A 13,025-nucleotide genomic window follows, 5' to 3' on the forward strand; every position below is an offset into this window, starting at 1 on the left:
TCTGGCTACTTTGGGTCTTTTTTAGGGGCTCATATTTGGTTTAGTTTTATTTAGTTAGTCCCAAATGTAATCAATATTCTCTGAAGTCTAATGTATGACTTCAGATGACTAGTTCTTTGAAAGTCATTTTCAGAATCTTGAATGATAAAATGCCTAACTCTCATGACAGCACCAAATCCCCGAAAAAAATCTAAACAAGTTGAAAAAGAGTTCCACATTATTACAGATTCTATGAAAGACAAACTGGTTTTAAGTTAATGCTCAGTAGGGAATTTAAATAGTGTTTTAAAATTAATCACAGAAGACTGCTCAAAGCCTTCAGACTTTTAAAGGTCAAATAAGAACTAAACATTGCACGAGTAATAAGGGATTCATAATTTTAATTCTAACTTTTAATATGTTCAGGAAACATGGTCCCAGATTAACCATTATAGAAAAACATTCACCATGACTAATATTTTTGGTCATTAAAGATTGAAACCACTTTATATAAAAATGTTTTTAAAGTGTTTCTGGTTTTGACTCTTGATCATTCCGTATAACAAAATCGAATTGCATTTGTATAGCATTTTTAAAGGCATTTGTTTCCATTTTGCATTTATATAAATACTTATGAATAGCTACAGATGAGGAAATGAAAGCAGAAAGGTCTTAAAGTCACACAACAAATTCATAATATGGCAGTTATAAATTCTGCTTGGTTGTTCACAGCTTTTCCTCTGCCACTATCTTTTATAAAGAGAAATATGCATCTTAGTCTCAAGGTCTTGGGTGAATACTACTGCCAACCTTTGTTCCAAAAAGATTGCACTGATTTGAACTATCACTTAGCTGTACGTATGGTGTCTCTGGAAACTGGTCCTTGGTCAGAAAAGGAAATTATACTTTTTCTTCATCTTTTGATGTCCACTGGTACTGTCATCAATTGTGTCTTTGTCCTTTTGTTTTGAATTGTTGTGCTTGTCTATTACTTATGGAATTGTAGGAACTTACTGCATGCTTAGGATGTGAATTCTGTGTCATTTGTGAACATTTTCTCTTATTTATTTGCTTTTCAATTTATTATATAATTCAAAATTTATAACCTTATGAATATTCAATATACTTAATCTAACAATGACTAGAATTTATGAAAAACACACCATACTAATGTAGTTTTGTCAGGTTATCCTTCTGTTTCTAACAAATTTAATGTTTGTTTTTAGACGTTTTGTTTTGTTAACTGGTTGCAGATTAGTTACTGGTATGATTAGAAAGTCAGTGTTGGACTTACAGAAGTTGTGAGATTTTACTTAAAACAGATCTATCAGTCTTACCACTTATGAATTGCAACTGTGATGTAAGGCTTAGAAAATTCGACTCATCCTATGATAACTTCAATGTTCTACCTATATTCTTTTCTAGAATTTAAAAGAAACTTTTAATTCCTGTGGAATTAGAGAGGTATGATTTTCTAGGTGTCTCCACTGAATTTACTGAAACATACACTCTGTCTCACTCGCTTAAAATGCCACTCTGTCTCTCAGATTTATCTCTGGCTGCATTGGCATTTTCTCTAGTCTTTGAACATGCCAAACTCATTCTCATGTAAAGACCTTAATATTTGCTATTACTTGGACAGTGAGCATGGCTCACTGCTTTACTTAGGTCAGATCACCACTTGAATGTTACCTGCTCATAAAGCCTTTCCCTGAACACTTCATCTAAAACAAAATACCACACTCTTTGTAGTCTGTTTTTTCTTCAAAGCACTTAATTTTACTTGAAATTTACATGTATTTACATACTGGTTTATTGTCTTGTTTATCATCATATGTTTCATGTGGGCAGAGATTTTGTCTTCTTACTCAGCCTCTATATCCCCAGTACCTAAAGAGTGATGGGCAAACATGAAAAGATCAATAACTACTTGCTAAATAAAGAAATTAATACCAAATGTTAATACTGACCTGTATATTTCTGAAATGTCTAATATGTTCCTCTGATTTATCCATCTTTTTCAACACCAATTCCAAAATATGTATCTTTATGATATATTTTTATATAATGTATTTTTAAATCTACAAGGACATCCTTCTTTACTTTTTCATTTAAAAGATATATCAATGTCTAACCTTCTGCATATATCCTTCTAATTGAACATTTTCCCCATTTCCAAGAAAATTGATATTTTAAGTGAAATTCCATTAAATCATGAATTAATGTGGGGAAACTTGATAGCTAGTATTTCTAACCAGGAACAAATTTACATCCAAACATTTAGTTGATTCTTCCTTTCTGTCCCTCAGTAAAGTTTTTATAGTGTCCTTCATGTAAGTTCTGTGCATTTCTTCTTGTGCCTATTTCTAAGGATTATATAGTTTTGTTGTTATTGTAAAAGGAATTTTCATTTTCATTATTTTCTATCTGGTTATAAAGTTAGTATAAAAGTTATATATTTATCTGTTATATTTAGCAAATAATTAAAATTTTATAATATACTCAATATACTTAATCTAGCAATGACTAGAATTTATGAAAAATATCCCATACTAATATAGCTTTGCCTACTTATCCTTTTGTTTCTAACAAATTTAATATTTATTTTTAGATGTTTTGTTAACTGATTGCAGATTACTGCTGGTATAATAAGAAAGTCAGTATTATCATATTTTTGGTTCATAACACCTCTTTTTGGTCTGTTATATGGTTTAAAACACAAATGCATAAACAGTAATTATAAATTCATGTTAATGGTCAAATGATGTGACAGGATGTAATTTATGATGATAACGATAAAGGGGGAAGCAAAGGTGTTTAGATACAAATAATAAGTGATATTGAAACTACATTCATATCAGTTCAAAATAGATTGATGTGAATTTAAGATATTAACTGTAATTCACTTGGAACCACTAAGAAGATAACTAAATATGCAGAAAAGGAAATGAAGAGGGAATTAAAATGGCACACTAGAGAAAATCAAACTTGAAAGAAAGCATTATTGAAAGAATTGAGAATCAAAACTATATAAGATATATTTATATTTCTTAATTCTAAATATATGAGTATTTCCTAGTTATTTATTTGAATTTTAACAAGTCCAACCCGATAGCACTGTGATCAGATAATATAATCTTCACAATTTCAAAATTCCATTGTTTTATCGAGAATTCAGCCATCATCTAATGTTATTCCTCTAGAGTCAATCTATCTTTATTTTCCTCTGGATGCACTTAAGATTTGATGTTTGATGTTGTTTTTTTTTTTTTTCCATCAGTTCTATAACACCTAGATGTAGTTTCATTAGTATTTATCTTGCTTTGTGTTCATAAGGCTTTCTGAACATTAAAAAAAAATGGGCTAAATCTCAAAACAATGCTGGGAAAAAGATTACAGACACAACAGTGTATGATTCTATTACATGACATTAGAAAATACATATATATTCTATGGTTAAAGATCAGTGGATATCTGGGGCCAAGAAAGGGAATAAACTGCAAAAGGAAACAATGGTATATTTTCGGATGGTCTCTGTCTTAAATATGGTGGAAGTCACATAAAATTTTGTTGTTTTAAACCACTAAGTTTTAGGGTGGCTTATTACTTTGTAATAGATAACTTATACAGCAATTGGATGTAGAAACATGGTTATGTTGTAATAAAACCCTAAAAGGTGTGACATTTTCTATGGGATCAGAAGGATGCAGAGACTAGAAAAACAGTGAGGAATCTGTTGGCAAAGGCTTGAGGAGTGTTAAACAGCTAGTGAAAACTATAAGGGCAGTGAAGAACTGCCATTTGAATCTAGCAAAAAGAGAATTCATGTCTTGGAGTAGCAGAACTATTAGCAAAATGTCACTCAAGTAAACTTGGAAAATAGGAAGTGTACATAAATAAACTTAGAGCTCTGGCCAAGGACAAGTCTCAGGAGAATGTTGAACATGACAATTGGCTTCCCCTAGCTATGCATGACAAAGTACAGGAAATGAAAGATGAATCCACTGATTAATTCCAACAGTTTTTTTGTGGAATCTTTAGTGTTTTCTATATATTAATTTTAGGTTGGTGAAAAAGTAATTGCAGTTTCAGACTGTGAATTTTAAATCATTATAGCTAGGTTCAGACACATCTTTATTAATCACAATAGGAACCCTTACAATCAACACATTTTTTTTTTTTTTTTTGCCACGAGAAATAAGTTGGCTTATTTCTGTAGCATAAAAATCCTTGCTTTAGGATTCCAAGAACTCTTGAAAAGTACTTTCTGCCTCCTGCTGGTTGAGGAAGAGTTTTCCCTGCAAACGTTGTTTCTTTATTTTTTAATATAAATTTATTTAATTGCAGGCTACTTACTTTACAATAATGTAGTGCTTTGCCATACACTGACATGAATCCACCATGGGTGTACATGTGTTCCCCATACTGAACCCCTCTCCCACCTCCCTACCCATCCCATCCCTCTAGGTCAATCCAGTGCACCAGCCCCGAGCACCCTGTCTCATGCATTGAACCTGGACTGGCGATCTGTGTCACATAAGATAATATACATGTTTCAATGCCATTCTCCCAAATCATTCCACACTTGCCCTCTCCCACAGAGTCCAAGACTGTTCTATATTATATCTGTGTCTCTTTTGCTGTTTTGCATTATAAGTTTATCGTTACCATCTTTCTAAATTCCATATATATGCCTTAGTATACTGTATTGGTGTTTTTCTTTTTCTTTATTTATTTATTTATTATTATTTTTTTTGCATTGGTGTTTTTCTTTCTGACTTACTTTACTCTGTATAATAGGCTCCAGTTTCATCCACCTCATTAGAACTGATTCAAATGTATTCTTTTTAATGGCTGAGTAATACTCCATTGTGTATATGTACCACAGCTTTCTTATCCATTCATCTGCTGATGGATATCTAGCTTGCTTCCATGTCCTGGCTATTATAAACAGTGCTGCAATGAACACTGGGGTACACGTGTCTCTTTCAATTCTGGTTTCCTCGGTGTGTATGCCCAGCAGTGGGATTGCTGGGTCATATGGCAGTTCTATTTCCAGTTTTTTAAGGAAACTCCACATTGTTCTCCATAGTGGCTGTACTAGCTTGCATTCTCACCAACAGGGTAAGAGAGTTCCCTTTACTCCACACCCTCTCCAGCATTTATTGTTTGGAAACTTTTGGATAGCAGCCATTCTGACCAGCATGAGATGGTACCTCTTTGTGGTTTTGATTTGCATTTCTCTGATAATGACTGATGTTGAGCATCTTTTCATGTGTTTGTTAGCTATCTGTATTTCTTTGGAGAAATGTCTGTTTAGTTATTTGGCCCACTTTTTGATTGAGTCATTTATTTTTCTGGAATTGAGCTGCAGAGTATATTGTATATTTTTGAGATTGTCAGTTGCTTCATTTGCTATTATTTTCTCCCATTCTGAAGGCTGTATTTTCACCTTGCTTAGTTTCCTTCGTTGTGCAGAAGCTTTTAAGTTTAATTAGGTCCCATTTGTTTATTTTTGCTTTTATTTCCATTACTCTGGGAGGTAGGTCATAGATGATCCTGCTGTTATTTATGTTGGAGAGTGTTTTGCCTAAGTTTTCCTCTAAGAGTTTTATAGTTTCTGGTCTTATGTTTAGATCTTTAATCCATTTTGAGTTTATTTTTGTGTATGGTGTTAGAAAGTGTTCTAGTTTCATTCTTTAACAAGTGGTTGACTAGTTTTCCCAACACCACTTGTTAAAGAGATTGTCTTTTCTCCATTGTATATTCTTGCCTCCTTTGTCAAAGATAAGGTGTCCATAGATGTGTGGATTTATCTCTGGGCTTTCTATTTGGTTCCATTGATCTATATTTCTGTCTTTGTGCCAGGACCATACTGTCTTAATGACTGTAGCTTTGTAGTATAGCCTGAAGTCAGGAAGGTTGATTCCTCCAGTTCCATTCTTCTTTCTCAAGATTGTTTTGGCTATTCAAGGTTTTTTTGTATTTCCATACAAACTGTGAAATTATTTGTTCTAGTTCTGTGAAAAAATACCATTGGTAGCTTGATAGGGATCACATTGAATCTATAGATTGCTTTGGGTAGTATGCTTATATTCACTATATTGATTCTTCTGATCCATGCACATGGTATATTTCTCCATCTATTTGTGTCCTCTTTGATTTCTTTCATCAGTGTTTTATAGTTTTCTATATATAGGTATTTTGTTTCTTTAGGTAGATGCCTTAGGTTAGGGCTTTTCACAGGATAGTTTCTCTCTCTCTCTCTCTCTCTCTCTCTCTCTCTCTCTCTCTCTCTCTGTCTGTCTCTCTCTGAGTATCCCACAGTTTGGGTTTCTATCTCACGTTAGTTCCCTCAGATTGCCCTCAAGGCATTCAAGCCTGGTCCTTACCCTAAGCAATGCAGCCCATGCCTCCCTGTTCAGTCCCTGCTTGCTGGTGGCAGATGCAAGGGCTGGGAGTTGCTGTTAAGCACATAACGTGTGGATTTGATTTATTTATTTTTCCTCCCAGTTATGTTGCCCTCTGAGATTCCAAAACTCCCCACAGACCTGGTGGTGAGAGTGTTTCCTGGTATTTGGAAACGTCTCTTTTAAGACTCTCTTCCTGGGACAGATCTCCATCCCCACCTCTTTTGTCTCTCGTTTTATCTTTTATATTTTGTCCTACCTCCTATCAAAGACAATGGGCTGCCTTTCTGGGTGCCTGATGTCCTCTGCCAGGATTCAAAAGTTGTTTTGTGGAATTTACTCAGCGTTCAAATGTACTTTCAATGAACTGCTTGGGGAGAAAGTGGTCTCCCTGTACTATTCCTCTGCCATCTTAGGACTGCCTCCAAAACTAATGCTTTTGAGCTGTGATGTTGGAAAAAAACTCTTGAGAGTCCCTTGGACTGCAAGGAGATCCAACCAGTCTATCCTAAAGGAAATCAGTCCTAAATATTCTTTGGAAGGACTGATGCTGAAGCTGAAACTCCAATACTTTGGCCACCTGATGAGAAGAGCTGACTCATTGGAAAGACCCTGATGCTGGGAAAGATTGAAGGTGGAAGAGAAGGGGTCAACAGGAGATGAGAAGATTGGATGGCATGACTGACTCGATGGACATGAGTTTGAGTAAGCTCCAGGAGTTGGTGATGGACAGGGAAGCCTGGAATGCTGCATTCCATGGGATCACAAATAGTCAGACATGACTGAGCGACTGAACTGAACTGAAGATTAGCTAAATGTTTATCTGTTTTGCTTACCTTACCTTATTCCATTTTTGAATGGAAGCACCCATCATACTAATCTTATCCTTGTCTCTTATGTGTGTGTGCTCAGTCACTCAGTTGTGTCCAACTCTTTGCCACCCCATGGACTATAGCTCACCAGGTTCCTCTATCCGTGGGATTTTCCAGGCAAGAATAATAGAGAGGGTTGTCATTTCCTTCTCCAGAGGATCTTCCAGACTCAGGAATCAAACCCATGTCTCCTACATTGACAGGTCAAATTTTTTTTTTTTTTTTTTTTACCACTGAGCCACTTAGGAAGCCCCTATGTATATCTGAGGGAGGCAGATAATACCTCTGTTACTTGATAGGTCTCAAAATCAAGAAGATCTCCACCTCCAGAGATGTACTGCATGCATGTGTACTAAATCACTTCAGTGTTTCTGACTCTTTGTGACCCTACGGACCATAGTCAGCCAGGCTCCTCTGTCTATGGTATTCTCCAGGCAAGAATACTGGAGTGGGTTGCCATGCCCTTCTCCAGAGGATCTTCCTGACCCAGAGATTGAACCTGCATCTGCTGTGTCTCCTGCATTGGCAGGCGGGTTCTTTATCACTAGCACCACCTGGGAAGCCTAGAGATGAACTTTATCTAATGAGTCTGCTCTATATTTAGATTAGATTTAGATTTAGATAATGAGGTTAAAATTTTGAGCCTGAGCCAAATATCATAATGGGATTTGAATTTTGGGTGAAGGGATAAACTATTCGATACAAGGGAGGAGTATAAATAATTGTGCCTAGAAGAAACTATGCTAGATTGAAAAGCATGGCCACAATACATTACAGCTCCCACTTTCAAAAGGTGGCATATTTTCCCCCATTCTATGAATTGGAACTTCCCTATTATTTTGCCCAGTGAAATATGATAAAAGTAGCATCATGTGTTTTCCAGAGACTAATCCTAAAAAGAAAGCCTTGAAAATTCTGCCTTCAATCACTTAAAATGCTGTCCTGAAATTGAGATACTGTTGAGAAAGACCAGATTAATGTCCATGTGAAGAGAAAGGTCCAGCCATCCCAGATGTTTCGAATGAATCAAGACCCCTGACAACCTGTCAGCTGAATGCAGCCACATGAGTGAGTCCAGGGAAGATCAGCAGAAAAACCAGTCACTTCACCATCATAAAAATAGTAGATAAAACCTTGTTGTTTTAAGCCACTAAATTTGGGAAGCAGTATTATATAGTATACTAGCTTTCTACTGCTATTTAAAAATTATTCTAAAATTTAGAAAGTTAAAACAGCAAACATTTTTTACATTAAAGTTTCTGAGTGGTTGGATTCTTGGATCAGCTTAGCTGAGTGTTTCTGGCTCAAGGTCTATCATGAGGTTGTAGTCAAGCTTTTGGCCAGAGCTACAGTCATTACAGAGCTTGGCTGGGGTTGGAAAATCTGCTTCCAAACTCACTCACATGGTTGTTGGCAGGTTTCTGCTCCTTTCTGACTGTTGGCCAGAGGCTTCAGTTCCTCATTATGTGGGCCTCTCCATAGGCCAGTTCACAGCATGGCAGGTTTTTTTTTTTTTTCCCAGAATAAGTGACCCTATTGGGAGAAAGTACACAAAATGGAAACCACAGTTTTTTTAAAACCGAATCTCAGAAATGACATATCAACATTTCTACTGTATGCTATTGGTCACATAGGCTAACTTTGGTACAGTATGGGAAGGTACTATCTAAGAGTTTGCATATCAGAAAGTGAGGAGCATGTGGTGTCATCTTGGAGGCTGACTACCACACATATCAAATGAGATCTGAAACAGATTATCACAGAACTATTGTTGGCTTGTTTGTTATGAGACATAAAAATTATGCAAAATTTTAAAAAATTATATATACCTCTCATAAAATTTATAAGAATTATATACTTCTCATAAAATTATAAAATTGTTATCTCATATAAACTATATCTCATAAGAATTATATGTCATAAAAATCTCATAAAATTGTATATAGTTCTCTTATGAAAAGTTCAGATGTTTAGAAACACATCATCAAGATAGAGTATATTATGATATGGGTAATAATATGTATTTAAAATACTTCAGCAGCAATAATAATAACAAAAAAAGAATAGATAAAGCAAGTGAGGGAATATTAAAGATTGTTGAATATTGGTGATGGGCATAGGGAGTGCATCATCTTATTTATGTAGGCTTGAAATTTTTCCTCTAAAATTTTATCTTTTTATTCTTTTGTAATAACTTAAATCTAGACAGTGTATTAAAAAGCAGAGACATCATTTTGCTGACAAAGGTCCATCTAGTCAAAGCTATGTTTTTTCCAGTACTCGTGTATGGATGTGAGAGTTGGACTATAAAGAAAGCTTAGTGCCAAAGATTTGATGCTTTTGAACTGTGGTGTTGGAGAAGACTCTTGAGAGTCACTTGGACTGAAAAGAGATCAGACCAGTCAATCCTAAAGGAGATCAGTCCTGGGTGTTCATTGGAAGGACTGATGCTGAAGCTGAAACTCCAGTACTGTGGCCACCTGATGCAAAGAGCTGACTCATTGGAGAAGACCCTGATGCTGGGAAAGATTGAAGGCAAGAGAAGCAGATGAGAGAGGATGAGATGATTGGACGTCATCACCAACTCAATGGGTATGAGTTTGAGCAAACTCGAGGAGATGGTGAATGATGGAAGCCTGGCATGCTGTAGTCCAAGGGGTCACAAAGAGTTGGATATGACTGAGCAACTGAATAACAAATAACTTCATTTTTAATTTATATTGTAGTATAGATGATTTACAACATTGTATTAGTTTCAGGTGTACAGCAAAGTGAATCAGTTATACACACACACACACACACACACACACACACACACACACATCCCGTCTTTTTTAGATTCTTTTCCCACATAGGACATCACAGAATATTGAGTAGCATTCCCTGTGCTATACAGTAGGTCCTCACTAGTCATCAGTTTTATACATAGCAGTGTGCATATGTTCATCCCAATCTCCCAATTTACCCCTCCCCACTTCTCCCCCTTTTTCTCTTTTTCTCTATTTTCCTGGGCTCCAAAATCACTGTAGATGGTGACTGCAGCCATGAAATTCAAAGATGTTTGCTCCTTGTAAAAAAAAGCTATGACCAACCTAGATAGCAATAAAAAGCAGAGACATTACTTTGCCAACAAAGGTCCATCTAATCAAATTTTCAATTCCACACATAAACTCTAAAATTTTAAAATCAACATTTACAACATGCCAGAAACAGAATCCTTTGTAATTTTTTAAACTTGGGGAAATATTTAGATATCAACTTAAAAATGTGTAGGAATACCTACTTTTTTTTTTTCAAATTTCTCTTAAGGGTTATGCAAACAAAATATAAACAAAGACTACTGACCAAAAAAGGGTGACTTTTCTTTTTGCCTTTGAATAGTATCAGCAGCCCAAACCTGAGAACAAAGGACAGTTAAACACTTGACATTTTAAGGAGGGCCTCCAAGGTGGCTCAGATGGCAAAGAATCTGCCTGCAATTCAGGAGACTTGGATTCAGTCCTCGGGTCAGGAAGATTCCTTGGAGAAAGGAATGGCTACCCACTTCAGTATACTTGTCTGAAGAATTCCATAGACAGAGGAGTCTGGCTACATTCCATGAAGTTGGAAATAGTTGGACACAACTGAGTGACTAGCACTTTCCCTTTTCATTTTCCAAGACCAAATCCATAATTGGGGTCAGATATCTCTTACGGTTATTTAAAAAAAAAAGCTGCTGAACTGACTCTTATTAGCCTAAAGTATCTCGAGAGGCCAATGGCAAAGTCTATAAGAGGAAAAGACTAAAGAGAGGTAAGATAAGTCAGCATTTAGTAAGCACTTTAACAGCAAATGGGCTTCCCCAATGGCTCAGCAGTAAAGAATCCACCTGCCAATAAGAGATGTAGGTTCAATCTCTAGGTCAGGAAGATCTGTTGGAGAAGGAAATGGCAACCCACTCGAATATTCTTGCCTGGAGAATCCCATGGACAGAGAATCTTGGTGTGCTACAGTCCATGGTGTCGCAAAGAGTTGGACATGACTGAAGCAACTTGGCACTTAATGTCAAGATATGGCAGCTTTTCTCTTTCCTATACCTGAAGATATAGGAGATAATTATCTTACTCCTTGGCATAATGCTGGTTACAGCCTGCTTGTCACACTGTTGTAGGAGTGTAGTGGATGAGTAGTGAGCCTTATGGGAGAGCTTGGCATGTGCCTCATGGAGTGTGAGTAGTATATGGAGACATAGCTATTGTTGCCTGCATCTCTACTAGAAATGTCTGCCATAGGTATATGATTTTTTCAGAGTAAGAATACTTGCAGAGATAAAAGAAGGGTTATTTCTTTAGACTATGCTACAAAGCTACAGTCATTAAGACAGTACGGTCCTGGCACAAAGACAGAAATATAGATCAATGGAACAAAATAGAAAGCCCAGAGATAAATCCACACAACTATGAACACCTTATCTTTGACAAAGGAGGCAAGAATATACAATGGAGAAAAGACAATCTCTTTAACATGTGGTGCTGGGAAAACTGGTCAGCCACTTGTAAAAGAATGAAACTAGAACACTTTCTAATACCATACACAAAAATAAACTCAAAATGGATAAGAGATCTAAATGTAAGACCAGAAACTATAAAACTCCTAGAGAAAAACATAGGCAAGACACTCTCTGACATAAATCACAGCAGGATCCTTTATGACCCACCTCCCAAAGTAATGGAAATAAAAGCAAAAGTAAACAAATGGGACCTAATTTAAAAAGCTTTTGCACAAAGAAGGAAACTATAAGCAAGGTGAAAATACAGCCTTCAGAATGGGAGAAAATAATAGCAAACGAAGCAACTGAAAATTAATCTCAAAAATATACAAGCAGCCCCTGCAGCTCAATTCCAGAAAAATAAATGACGCAATCAAAAAATGGGCCAAAGAACTAAACAGACATTTATCCAAAGACATACAGATGGCTAACAAACATATGAAAAGATGCTCAACATCAGTCATTATCAGAGAAATGCACATTGAAACCACAATGAGGTGCCATCTCATGCCGGTTGGAATGGCTGCTATCAAATATTCTACAAACAATAAATGCTGGAGAGGGTGTGGAGTAAAGGGAACCCTCTTACACTGTTTGTGGGAATGCAAGCTAGTACAGCCACTATGGAGAACAGTATGGAGATTCCTTTAAAAACCAGAAAGAGACCTTCCATATGACCCAGTAATCTCACCGCTGGGCATATACACCAAGGAAACCAGAATTGAAAGAGGCACATGTACCCCAATATTTTTTGCAGCACTGTTTACAATAGCCAGGACATGGAAGCAACCTAGATGTCCATCAGCAAACAAATAGATAAGAAAACTGTGGTACATACACCCAATGGAATATTCAATTAAGTTCATTTCAGTTCATTCACTCAGTCGTGTCCGACTCTTTGCGACCCCATGAATCGCAGCATGCCAGGCCTCCCTCTCCATCACCAACTCCCGGAGTTCACTCAGACTCACATCCATCAAGTCGGTGATGCCATCCAGCCATCTCATCCTCTGTCGTCCCCTTCTTCTCCTGCCCCCAATCCCTCCCAGCATCAGAGTCTTTTCCAATGAGTCAACTCTTTGCATGAGGTGGCCAAAGTACTGGAGTTTCAGCTTTAGCATCTTTCCTTCCAAGGAAATCCCAGGACTGATCTCCTTTAGAATGGACTGGTTGGATCTCCTTGCAGTCCATGGGACTCTCAAGAGTCTTCTCAAACACCACAATTCAAAAGCATCA

At 36.5% G+C, this 13,025-nt stretch overlaps 1 long non-coding RNA gene across 1 annotated transcript in view; it reads left to right on the forward strand.

Moving 5' to 3' along the window:
* LOC114111468 (uncharacterized) overlaps nt 1–13,025 on the forward strand; it is a 32,547-nt gene that overhangs the window by 317 nt on the left and 19,205 nt on the right. The gene's annotated exons all lie outside the window — the stretch shown is intronic.

This window comes from Ovis aries, chromosome X (genome assembly GCF_016772045.2).
Source record: "Ovis aries strain OAR_USU_Benz2616 breed Rambouillet chromosome X, ARS-UI_Ramb_v3.0, whole genome shotgun sequence".
Taxonomy (NCBI): Eukaryota; Metazoa; Chordata; class Mammalia; order Artiodactyla; family Bovidae; genus Ovis; species Ovis aries.